The sequence below is a fragment of the Lactuca sativa genome, chromosome 3 (genome assembly GCF_002870075.4).
Source record: "Lactuca sativa cultivar Salinas chromosome 3, Lsat_Salinas_v11, whole genome shotgun sequence".
Classification (NCBI taxonomy): domain Eukaryota; kingdom Viridiplantae; phylum Streptophyta; class Magnoliopsida; order Asterales; family Asteraceae; genus Lactuca; species Lactuca sativa.
This window is the reverse complement of record NC_056625.2, coordinates 284,334,614-284,348,048: the sequence shown is the minus strand read 5'-3', so window position 1 is coordinate 284,348,048 and position 13,435 is coordinate 284,334,614. Positions and strand designations below refer to the sequence as shown.

The window sequence follows — 13,435 nt, the reverse complement described above, 5'->3', positions numbered from 1 at the left end:
AATCGCAATATCAGCAAATCTCTGATCCTGTGTTTTGAACAGATCAAACTCGCAGGGGTTCACGATTTCTCTATGTTGATGTGTGGTGACACGAACAAAAAAAAGGGGTGTAGCGCCTCTACTTTTCAATTTCTTTTGTCGGTTTCTACTTCCTCCTACTTCTCCCCTACTAACCCATTCTCTCACCATGGATTCCAGTCCTCAGTCTGCCGTAGATGGCGCTGGCAGTAGATCCAGTGGAAAAGTCTATAAATGGCGGAGAAGCGCTACCAAAAAGACTCCATATGACCACCTCACTGTGCCTCCCCAAACAGAAAGCCCTAATTGGTTAAATGGACTTGTTTTCCCTGCCAAATTTGTTGCCGGTGGTGCTAGTAAACATTTTTCGTCAATTTGGAACCCTAAGAGTTGGGCCTTGCATTCGTCTTCCTCAGACAACGATTCTGGGGGTGTTGAATTGAACCAGGTAATTTCAAAGTTCTTCTTTTGTATCATGGAACCCTAGCTTTATGGCCACACTTAATAAGCCTAAATGTATATATATGTCTAAGTAGTATCCACTTTTATTATACTAGAATGAAGGGAGTTCATCTGGAAAGAGCATAGTTACCAGAAACGCTCAAGTAGTCATGATCCTCGTACCCAATCGGGACGTACCCTATCGAAGCCAAATCGTCCCGGTACGTAATATCTTGGCAAACCCTACAATTCCTCCAATCGATCCCAACCGCGATCGGAGACGTTCCCACTGGCATCCCTGATGTCAAAAATGACCGTACCTGAACTCGATTTTGTACATTGCGATTGGAATTTGGGCGTCAACTGAACTGAATTTAGGCGGGAGAGAAGGCCACGTTTTACAATGGCTCTTTGATTTCTCTGTATCGCTAGGTACGATGGGTCGATTGTTTGAATTCCTAATCATAATTTCATATTGTAAATTGGTCGTATTTGAGATTACTATATATACACCTTCAATCAACTATATATACACCTTCTATCAGACATCCAAAATCCAATTCACTTCCAATTTCATCTTTCTATCTTCAATTTCTCCACTTAAATTTCCTATTTCTACTTTCCAGTGAGTTTACATGTATCACAGTAAAAGGAGATGGACCGATTGTGTTAGTTTTAGCTCCAACTCGTGAATTTGCTGTTCAAATACAACAAGAAGCAACTAAATTTGGCGCATCTTCAAAGATTAAGAATACTTGCATTTGTGATGGGGTTCCAAAGGGTCCTCAAGTTCGTGATTTACAGAAAGGTAGGTGGTGAAAAGCTCAAAGATGACTTTACTACTATGGATTGGGTATATCCTAATGCTTCTTCAGCTTATTCAACGTTTTCCAGCATTATATATATCTATCTTTGTAGCGCCTAAAGCACATGTTTCATCATCATTTTTTTAAATATTTTCTTTCAGGTGTTGAGATTATCATTGCTACACCTAGAAGATTGATTGATATGTTGGAGTCTCATTATACAAACCTGAGAAGGGTGACTTACCTTGTGTTGGACGAGGCAGATAGGAGCTTGACATGGGTTTTGAACCTCAAATGAAAAAAATTGTTTCACAGGTTTGTGAATTGTGATTAGTAGTTTTTAACCTTCCTTTTATAATAAGAGAAAACTAAAAAATATATTTTCAATTTTTTCTTATCTTATGGGTTTTAGTATATACACATATTCAACCAGATCGTCAAACCTTGTATTAGAGTGGTACATGGCCAAAGGAAGTCGAACAACTTGTAAAACAGTTTCTTTACAACCCATACAAAGTAATTACTTTTTTTTCCTATTTTCACCATATGTTCATATTTAATCCTTTTTTTTGGACATTTGAAATTTGGACATGTGGTGATTGGTTCTCAAAACTTAAAAGCTAACCATTCGATTCAGCAACATGCGGATATTATTACTGAGAATCAAAAGTACAACAAGTAAGCAAACCGTTTTTATAGATGATTTTTTACTTTAAACTTTTTAGACGCTTTAAAATAATGAAATTTGATATGTGTTTTTTCCAGATTGGTGAAACTGCTGGATGACATCATGGATGGGAGTAGAATTCTATTTTTTATGGACATGAAAAAAGGTTAGACCAAATCACCCGCCAGCTCAGAATAGATGGGTGGCCCGCATTATCAATCCATGGAGATAAAAGTGAAGTAGAAAGAGATTGGGTTTTATCCGAATTCAAAGCTGGTAAAAGTCCAATAATGACAGCTACAGATGTTGCAGCTCGTGGCTTAGGTACATTTAATTTCTCAACTAATTATTATATATTTATTGATTCATATTATTGGTTATTTAATATTTATAAAAATGAAAATGAAAATGCAGATGTGAAGGACGTGAAATATGTGATAAATTATGATTTCCCAGGTTCCTTGGAAGATTATGTTCATAGCTAGGATTGGGAGAACAGGAAGAGCCGGGGCTAAAGGGACATCATACACTTTCTTTATAGTAGCAAATGTTCGGTTTGCTAAGGAACTTATTGCCATACTTTAGGAGGCTGGTCAGAAAGTCAACCCTGATTTAGCGGCAGTGGGGCGGGTGCACCTCCTCCACCCTTAGGTTCGTTTTTCTGGGTTTTGTTCTTCAATATTGTTCTTCAATATTTTATACAAAATCCAATTTTGTTCTTCAATATTATAAAGTTCAATGGTAAATTGGTAATTTTTGCATTTGTTTTCCAATTTTCAGGCAACAACATTGTCAGGGCCTCCTCATATCTTTGTTTCTACTCTAGCTTGTGTCCAAAGATGTCTTTCATCAGGTGTTCTTCAAGCAAAATTTGTCCATGATTCTCTTTAGATTCTTATTATTGATGAGGTATGAATTCTTTTCTTTCTGTAAAAATTTATAATACTCTTTATTAAAGTACTGATTCATGTTAGTAAATCAGGCAGGTCTTCTTTTTACATATGGATATGAAAAGAATCTCAAAGATCTCAAAACTCACATTCCTAAAAGACGTTAATGCCTTCTCATGTCTGCTACCTCAAGGTTTGTTTGTGTCATTATCACTTCTTATAAGATGGTATTTCCATTTCTACCCCTGCAATTTCTTCATTCAATTAATTCTGATGAAATTTTTTCAGTGATGATGTTGAAAGCTTGAAGAAGCTTTATCTACGAAATCCCTATATTCTTACTTTACCAGAAGTTGGTGATGGAAAGGACAAAATTGTCCCCAAAAATGTTCAGCAATTTTGGGTAAGAGCTTAAGAGCTAAAATCTTGTATACTTATTTAACAAACTTCTTTTAGGGCATTTCTTTCATACATTGTAAAGTTGATTGAATCTTTATTTATTTATTTTACTTTTATATTTAGATACAATGCAGTTATTGAGATAAGCTTCTTTACATTCTTGCAATTTTGAAGTTGGATCTTGTTCAAAAGAAAGTCTTGATATTTACAAATACAATTGACACAAGTTTTAGATTAAAACTTTATCTTGAGCAGGTATTATTTTTCCCATTAAATTAATCTTTTTTTTGGTACCTATTATAGATTTTAATAAAACTTTTTATATAGTTTTTGACAGTTTGGTATAAAATCTACTGTGTTACATGCTGAATTGCCTATGAATTCATGTCTACATATTCTTGAGGTATTATTCCCTTAGAATTTTATTAAAGTTTTTATAATTCTATATAATGTTTTTTAGGGTTTTGGTTCTTAAATGAATAAAGAATACAAGTTTCCTGGGCGGGAAAGAAGAAGACATACTTGCTGGTAAGATGAGTATGGTACAGTTGCAAGGGAGAGACCAGTTGCTAACAGCATAAAACGAAATGCTCAAGGTACTCTACTCTACTGCTTCATCATATATGTCTACAACTTTGGTTGGCTGTTTCTCTTATTACAGATGCATTGGTTGCATATGGTCAGGTATAAATTCACCAAATGTTGACATTGACTTGACTTGACTTGACATATAGTTTAAGGAAAATGTTTGACTATTTGTCAATTAGTTGACATCTTAACCATTTTTTTATTTTCTTTTGTTTTAGGCGTTGATTGCTAGTTCGGTTTCAAAAGGGGATTATAGATTCGTGCAGGATATCACATACTTCGTGTTGACTGTAATGTTAATTAATAATGTTTATTATTTTCTTTAGATTGGTTTTGTGATTGGTGTTACTTTGGCTGCAATTTGGCGGTTATTGTTGATGGTTTGCACTATGGCGTTTCAGACTTCCCGTATGCTGCTTATTCCATGGTATGCTTTTTTTAGACATGAATATAAAATTAGGTATTTGCCCTTGGATTAATATGTTTTTCACTGTAGATGCTTGTTGGGATTTTATCGTCTGCTTTTCTTTTCTATGCTCCCTCGGGTTTTGGTCTTCATGGTGTTTGGTCGGGTTTGACTCTCTTCAAATCTGACCGGGTGGAATAGTAAAAAATGAGCTACCGGTGGAATAGTCAAAAATGGTTTCCTTCTTTTTCTTTTATCAATGAAGTACATGCTGCTATTTCTCTCTTAGATATAGCAGTTGCATCAAAGCTTTTTGCTGCCATGGATCCAGATCAGGTACTTCCTCTTGACTAGATGTACAATCTTTAATACAATATATAATAACCATTAGAAGAAGGCCCTAGGGTCTTGTTCAATGCTTTAGCTGTGTTTGCTCTAAGGGAGATCAACTTATCAAAAGTAAGTTATTTTTTTCACCCTTTTATTTAATATTTTTGTGATTGAATGAAAGTCTTAATGAAAGTAATTGACAACCCTTTTTCTGTAAATGATGTTGTCATTGTGGGAAAGGTGTTGTGTTTCTCTCTGTTGCTAGGTAACCTTCTTAACAACAACATTCTACTTAAGCAGGTGAGTAATCAAGACTAAGGGAGACTTGTAATTATGTTTGGCATTCCTTTCCGATACACATTAAGCAGGTGGTACGCACACAAGGCGTTGGTAGAAACAAATAACATGAAACGTTTCCAATAAGAAACAAAGTTGTATGATTATTTGTTAGTTTTATAGAAATGTATAACCCATGTTAGCAATGTATTATTTTTGTTTAAAATTTGAATGATTCTTTGTATGACATTATAATTTGTGCAATTTATTTTATTTTTTGAGTATGAAATTTTATTTTATATTATGCAATGGATTGTATTTTTTGTCTATGGTATTTTATTTCTATTATGAGAAACTAAATGCAAATTTAATTTAAAAATTAATAAATATATAATTTTTTTTAAACATTTAAATTTACGATACGCAAAAATGTGTGTCATCTTCATTTATGACATGACCTTTCTTGACAAGGGCTTTCTTGATACGCATTGCGTGTCATTAACACGCGCGTCGTAAGGTTACGACACGTGAATGCGTGTCGTCTTCCTTTATGACAGGGCCTTCCTTGATACGCATTGCATGTCGTAAATGAGCGTCGTAAATGCGCGTCGTCTCTCTTGATGACAAGGCCTTCCTTGACGCGCATTTGTGCGTCGTCTGAGCCTTTTACGACGCGCAATGAGCGTCGTAAAAGGTTGTTTTTCTAGTAGTGCTTGATTCCCCAATTTCACTTGAATGTTGAAACCACTACATAGAATGCCAATAAACCGATAAAATAAGTTACAAACATTATTTATAACTATACAAGAGTTATAATAACATAAGATTATTTGATGTCTCAAAGATTCTATTGATTTTGATATCTAAAGATTTACAAACTCTAAAAAACCCTAAATGCCCTAAAAACCTAAATTTATAAACTTTAACCTTAAAATTTCTATAAAAATAGTTATGAACCTTATAATATCATCTTATAATAATTAAAACTTTGAAAATTCATTAATGGAAAATAAAATTTAAGTCATTAAGCAATTACCCTTAATTTATAAGTCAAAAATCAAGGTTTCATGAACAAAAACTTGGTTAGGGTTTATATTTTATAAAAAGATTGATATTTTTATAAAACAATTGAAATTTTTATAAAATTTAAAAGAGACGGAGGGAATTATACCCTCAAAAGTCGGACCTCTCTCCTCTATCTCTTACTTGAAAACCCTAATACTCCATTTCCCTAAAATTAGAATCACTCTCTCACTCTACGTCTTATTCTCTCTCATTTCTATCTACCACCACCACCATTTTCTCTCATCCTCCCTATAAACACGAGATTTTCCAGGAAAAAAACCCAAGAACACTCAATATACTCAAATCTTCATCATCTAGTGGTGTTTATTAAGGTTTAACACAATTTTCGTTCATCTTCCTTCAAGTTTTACATGTTTTCTTGCACTTTCTCCTTCTTCTACTTCTTCATCTTCTTCAAACTTGTTTTCATTTTCTTAAAATGGTTTTTAGAACATCATGGATGAGTTTTAACACCATTCATGTATGTTAAACAAGGTTGCATGTTCATGATCTTAGTGCAAAAATCGATTTTAAGTATCAAAACATCAAACTCATTTTTAAGAGTTCTTGAGAAATAAGATTTTTGTATTTTAATGAATGTATGTAAATTATGATTTTTAAATATATTTGATCTCTGGAAACATGACCATAACATGCATGGATCATGATATCTGTAAAATATTTCAAAAGATTTACTCAAAGAAATGATGAAAACTCACTTTTCTAACCAATCATCATGCATGCAATCTGCCAGATTTCTTTACCTGACTTTAATCTGCCATATCTCACTCATTTCTTAACCAAAATTCAATATTATTTTTCTGAAATATGATATTTTGAGTTAGCCTTCAAACCCATCTGACCTCACCGGAAAATTCCAATATTTCGATTTTTAGCAAATTTTACAAAATTGTTGCTCAATCAACACCTTTTTGTGATACTAGTTTTGTATTGCATGTTCAAAGGTCTTATTCCTCACTAAAAATATAGAAAAAATTAATTTGAGCACTTAACATCATGTATTAAGTGGTACGAAAAGATCTTGATTCAAAAGTCTTTGGAAAATGTTGCACAAATTCTCAAAGTAACATCAATAATCTTTACCAAAATCACAAGTATTAAGTTTTCTCTATAACTTATTGAGCCTTTATGCATGTTTTTCGACATCAAAAATAAGAAAACGATTTTTCATTGATATTAATTTGTTTGAAGATGCATTCTGGAAATTTTCACCTCAATATATATTTTCTTTATTTTTACATGAAAATAATTAGAAAATAGAGCGTTAAAGAATATAAAATACTTACACTAGTAAATAAATTCTATAAATATTCCTGGATGATCCTTTAGGTTAACAAACATCTCTCATGAAGTTTCATAGATTTTTGTTACATTTTAGTTTGATTTTTAATTTTCTTTTTATTTAGCTCCAATAAATCATAAAACCACCTTAGGTAATGAAAAATATTATTTATTATTTTTCTCAACTTCTACCTTATGTTTCAGACTCATAAAAATATTTTGGGAGTTTTTCAAAATGTATATATATTTTTCCATGATTTTTGTGTTTATAATGGATTAAAAACAGGAAAAATAGTTTACTCATCCAAAATTCATGAAAATTTACTAGAAACTCTTATGATGTATTAGGATGCTACATAAAAATTGTTATGATTTTTCTCTTCTTTATGCTAATTTTCTTCTATTTTCCCAAGCTTTAATACACTTCAATGCACAAAAATCATAAAATGGGGTTAAACAGGTTAGAAATCTATTTTTATATTTTTTCCTGCTTAAATATGTGTAATAAGACTTGTAAAAAAACTTTGGTGAATTTTTGAAACTGTTACTATATATTTATTTCTATTTTTATAGAATAAATACATAAAAATTAGAAAAATTGTGTTAAACTTTTTGAAAACACATATTAACATTTTTCCCAGATTATGTACAGTGTAAAACAGTTACAGAAAAATTATAAGAATTTTTCATGATAATTTACTATTTTTCCCTGATTTTATGATTATTCAAGGAATTAAATGGTGAAAAATAGTTAGGCAAATCAAAATTTCAAGAAAATTTATCTTAAGGTTTTGAATTCAACTAAAACTGAAATGCAAAGTTTGGGAAAGTTTAGAACCAAATTGATTTAGATTTTGAATATTTAATCATTGGAACACATTCTTAAAATGTTAAATATTAACATTTCAATAATGAGAATTTTCCACTTAAATTGTTATATAGCAATTGATTCATTGAAATTTCATTTTCACAAAAATATGTTTGTAAGTTATCAATATTAATTTTGACACTATATTGGCATAATTCTATTGTAGTAGTAAGTATACTAATGTTAGATTTCGATTAGAGACTCACTAGCAAATACCATTATTGTATGAATCGGTAGTGGTACAAGTGGAATGTAGTTCAAGGCACCATTTGCATCATCTCAATGCATTATGAGTATTCACGACTCCCCCTATTTTCGGTTTTTATGTTTTGGGGTGGAAAAGCATGTCCAAAAACCATTTATTATTCGTTGTATTTTATATGACTTGTATCAAACTTGGTTGCTGTATGTTGTTGTGTATGTGTATGCTATTGTTAGTTCATGAGGCCATATCGCATTTTAAGTCCCTGGAATCAGTTGAAACAACTCATTAACTCTTTTGATCGTATGGTTATTATGGATAGTGCTATTAGGAGGTAGACAACTCCTCACTCGCATGATTCCCTTGAGTGCATTTTACCATATTTCCCTAGGTTAGCGATAGACATAGAAAAGGGCACCATCGGTCATTAGGCTTGGGTTGTGAACTCATGGTATAATCATTATGCACATTCGAACCTTGTATCTCGTTTTAGCAACAAACTTTATTTCCCATGAGAATATGAACGTTGCATCTCATTTGGGCAACATACTTTATCTCTCATGATGACAACGAACTTTGTTTAGTCAAACTTATTTACTCGTTTTTGCAATATATTTCTATTTATGGAAACTTTATTTCCCATGAGAATTATTCCCTAATTAAAATACAATAATCGATATTATTTATTAAAAGACAAAAGAATCCTTCTAGTCTAAAATATTATGCATGCCTTATTAATTTATACTATATGAAATAATAACTAGTTATATTCTCTTATAATTATTATTTTCATAAAACAATAATTATTCCCTAATTAAAATACAATAATCGATATTATTTATTAATAATCACATTAATAATAAATATACAAAATGTGCCAAATTGATAAAGGTGTGACCCTATAGGATCACATATTATTAGCAATATCACCCCATAATGATTTTTAGGCATATAGATTCGACAATCTCCCACTTACAAAAGATTCATTATAGACTAACATAGAAAATAGCTGACGTCTAGCAACGGGCTATTGCCACTAACAACATATGAAGGGTTCCATCTCATCAATAGCCAATTCCAGGAGCTCTAAGGTACAATTGTTACTAAAGGTGTGGTATCAATTATTCCTTTGTCTCAGACATCATGTTGAACATGAGATATGGATCGTGCTCAATCTCATTTAGTGTTTAACTTTTAGTAAGGCCTTAGATGTGTAACTCTCAATGAATAAGAGGGACAAATCCCATCTCGACTACATATGCCCATCAATGTAGTTCATATCCTACCCAACGATGGCCCTTATGATTGCATTTTTATGGAACAACGTTAAGCCATGTCAAATGGCAACAATTCCTACACTTCAAGTCCCAAATATGTATCTTAGGTCTAGAATACAAAGATGCAACCTTGATCAAAACATCAATCTTGACTATGATCCATAAAGTGGTTTTGATGCGGGTCAAGTCCAGTACTTATTCTCCTAATCAAGTATCTATGAAGTTGGTAGCAACTCTTGCTATCCTCATCTCCATGAGAATCCACCAATCCACTCGTATTAGTCTTACCTCATAGATGCTCCCACAACTATGAACAACTATGGACATTTAGAATAACCTAGTTATTCAAGGATTTAAACATGCTAATATAGATTACAACAATTATTCAAAAATGACTGATATCCAATATCTCAACCATTACAATATATGTTGTAGTCACTTTAAACATAGCTTTCTTTCAAATACTGAGAGTCATCTCAGTCTATTTGAAAATTTAGCACATGTGTAGTAACTTTAAACATAACTTTCTTTCAAATACTTCGTAGACTAGGAATATTTCTCTAGTTCTCGCAAGTACTTTAGAACATTCCTATAAGTCACACAATGACTTGTTCTCGGATTATACTAGTATCGTTCGAAATTTTCTAAGAATAATACTTATTTGGCCTTTATGCATGATCATGACATATATGATTTCTCCAGTTGCAGCAACATATGGAATACAATCATGTTATCTAGTTCAAAAAAATTTGCATTAGGGTTTTGCTCAAAATCATGTCATGTGGTTTTTTGACAAGATAACTCTCTTAGAGTCCTTTATCTTAAGCTCTTTAGGATCCTTGACAAGTAATGCAAATTCACTTAAACCTTTAAGTTGCCATGATCTATCTATATAGATCCTTATTCCATGAATTAATATGTCGAATACATATAACATTAGGAATGTTAATGTGCTCCCATTAGCTTTTTAGAAAAACACAAGATTCGTCTTGATTTATAATCAAATTACACTATGAAATTATCTTAAATCTGATTAGATGTTCAATCATGTATGTTTTATCCCTTGAAAACTCACTTACTCTTTATAGTCAAACTATATCAAGGAAGATTAATCAAGCTCATACTAGATAATCATACATGAATGCATCTCTTTGTGTTTTATTGGTTTCTAATCAACTATAGAGCAGATTCAACAACAGTTGAAAACTTGCTAGTTCCAAACTATAATGGATTTTACTTATGGATGTTTAGCTCTTAAATCTTCATTTTGCTCCCACTTAGAAAAAACACTTTCTAATCACTTGTCTTATGGAATGAAAATTAGTGGGATTAGTAGAAACTTCATACTAAACAATCATTTAGGATATTCTACATAAATACAGTTAGTAGATGCTACCATGGTTAAACTTATTGTCTAACATAATCTCTATAACTCTATACCTTTTAGATAAGGATAAACCATTTCATCCTCAGTCAAATATAAGTATCTAATCCACTTGTTTGGTTTGAAATATATATTCAACATATATTTGTTGTAGTGATCATAATTCCAAAAATTTATAAAGTAAATAGTTCTTTTAAAACATCATATAATAGACTACAAGGTCTATGTTTTATCCTCTTTAAAACTTGTACTATCAGCATTAAACTAGTGGACAGGTGACCTTATCCAACTAGAGGATACGGAGGCTACCTCAAATATCAAAAGATAGATTCAAGTGACCAGGTGATCCTGTGCCACAAGAAACATACTAATGGCAAGTGAGTGTTTTTGTCGGAATGAGTTGTGAATCAATTCCACAACTCCTAAGATGTTCCAAGAAGACTCGGTTTAGAAAACTCATTTTCTTTATCAAAACAAAAGGTTAATGATGGTCTCATGAAGTCGTATTTCAATCTTCACTATGAAACAATTTGAGAAAATCAAATGTTTCAACAATAACGAATAAAAGTCGTCAGTGAAATTGAATAAACATCTATCACCAAATCTATTCATGGATTTGAAAAAGATTACATACATAACTTATATATAACTATTTGTCAAGCCTTTTGTTCTTTATGTTGAATCAAAAAAGTGACCCTCTTGAACTTTAGCTACCGCAGCCTCCAAGCCACCGCAGTCAAGCAATCTCATCAACTTGTCATCCGAAGTCTTTACCACCGTAGTGTTTATCTTTACTTAGTTTATTTTGTCTTTTCTGTAAAACACTCTAATGTCCAGTATGTATTGCACGGCTACTCTTAGAGTTGTAAACTTGTCTCTATAAATAGAGTTCATTTCTCATGTAATCAATACGGATGTGAATCTCTCTTCAAATTCTAATACACATCTCAAAGTTCTCATTCTATCTTACTTATCAAATCTTCTTACTCTCATAATCAATCACCATCTCTCTTCGGAGTAAGTCACTTGTGACTTAATCACTAAGATAGATCTCATTTACTAACTTGGTTTGAATGCATTCCTTGTTATGAATTTGCTTATGTGTATACTTGATATAACAATTGCTGTCATTTACATTTCTTTACTTTTCCGCATCTGACTCACTAACTTCTAACTCTTAATATTATTGTTGAGCTAACAGATCCTTCGAGATGAACTATTCCGCTATATACTTGTTCTAACAATTTGTTCAAGTGTGTCTCAAAGTTTTTCTCTCAACAATTGGTATCAGAGCCATAGTGGTTGCTTTTTGAAAATCGGAACTCAGATTTTTCGAAGAGATTTCTATACCACTGAAGCTCATTTCTAAAAAGAAAAAAATCTTCAAAAATGCCACATTTGTTATCAATGAATGTCTCCAACAGTGTTGGTGGTTCTAATCGAGCCCCAATACTGGTTGCGAATGAATATCATCACTGGTCTCAAAGGATGGAAAGATATCTCAAAAGACTTGGTAGAGATGTTTGGAGATCCATAGAAGAAGGACCCCATGTCCAAGTCCATACACCAGTCCAAACTGATGGAGTCACAGCAAGGCTAGGAGGAGGTTAACCAACTTTGAACCGTCCCACCAAAGATGATCTCGACAAGATGGAAAATGATGCTATTGCCTTTTATGAAATCTCTTGTGGAGTTGCTCCTGACAACTTCGACATCATCATAAACTGCAAATCTGCAAATGAGATTTGGGATGTTCTTAAAAACTTGTATGAAGGTTTAGAGCAGGCTCAAGACAAGAAGCTCACTACGGCACTCAATGAATTCACCAACTTCAAAGCTCACTCCGGTGAAAGTTTGGAAGACCCTTTTAAGAGATTCAACTTGATTGTCACAAAACTGTCCAATGCGGGCACCATGCGTAGCAATCATGAAACAAACCTACAGTTCCTTAATGGCTTGGGAAGACACTGGACAACAGCCAAAATGATTGTACAAGGTGACAGGAAGATTCACTCGTTATCCCTCTATAAGCTCTATGGAGAGTTGCAAGCTCAAGAGTCCACCATACTCAAGGACTGATCAGACTTCGGAGGTCCACTTGCACTAGTAGCACAATCACCTCACACTCAAACCTATCCCACTTCGTATGACTCACCACCGCAGTCATATGAAGCTGACTCAGAATATGACAATGAAGAAGAGTTTCAGAATGCCATCTCCCTTATCAGTAAAAAATTCAATCGCTTACCACCTTCATTTCGCAAAAACCAACAATACAATCGACCACCTTTCAACCACAACTTTCAAAACAATCACTTTGGTTCCACCAAGAATCCTCTCCCTCCACCGCATCCTCAACAAACACTGTCTAAAGACATACCACCGCAGTCTCAATCAACTAACTCCGGTACCTCTTTAGAAGAGAAAAGTGACATTGTTATACGTCACAAGTGCAACAAAGAAAACCATTTTGCCAAGGATTGCAAGGCAAACGTAGTGAAAGATAGAGCCTTCTA

The 13,435-nt window shown here is 32.9% G+C and overlaps 1 pseudogene; it reads left to right on the top strand.

The window, feature by feature from the left end:
• The first annotated feature begins 215 nt into the window (after positions 1–215).
• LOC111915008 (DEAD-box ATP-dependent RNA helicase 20-like) lies at positions 216–2,823 on the top strand (annotated as a pseudogene).
• Positions 2,824–13,435: the final 10,612 nt, after the last annotated feature.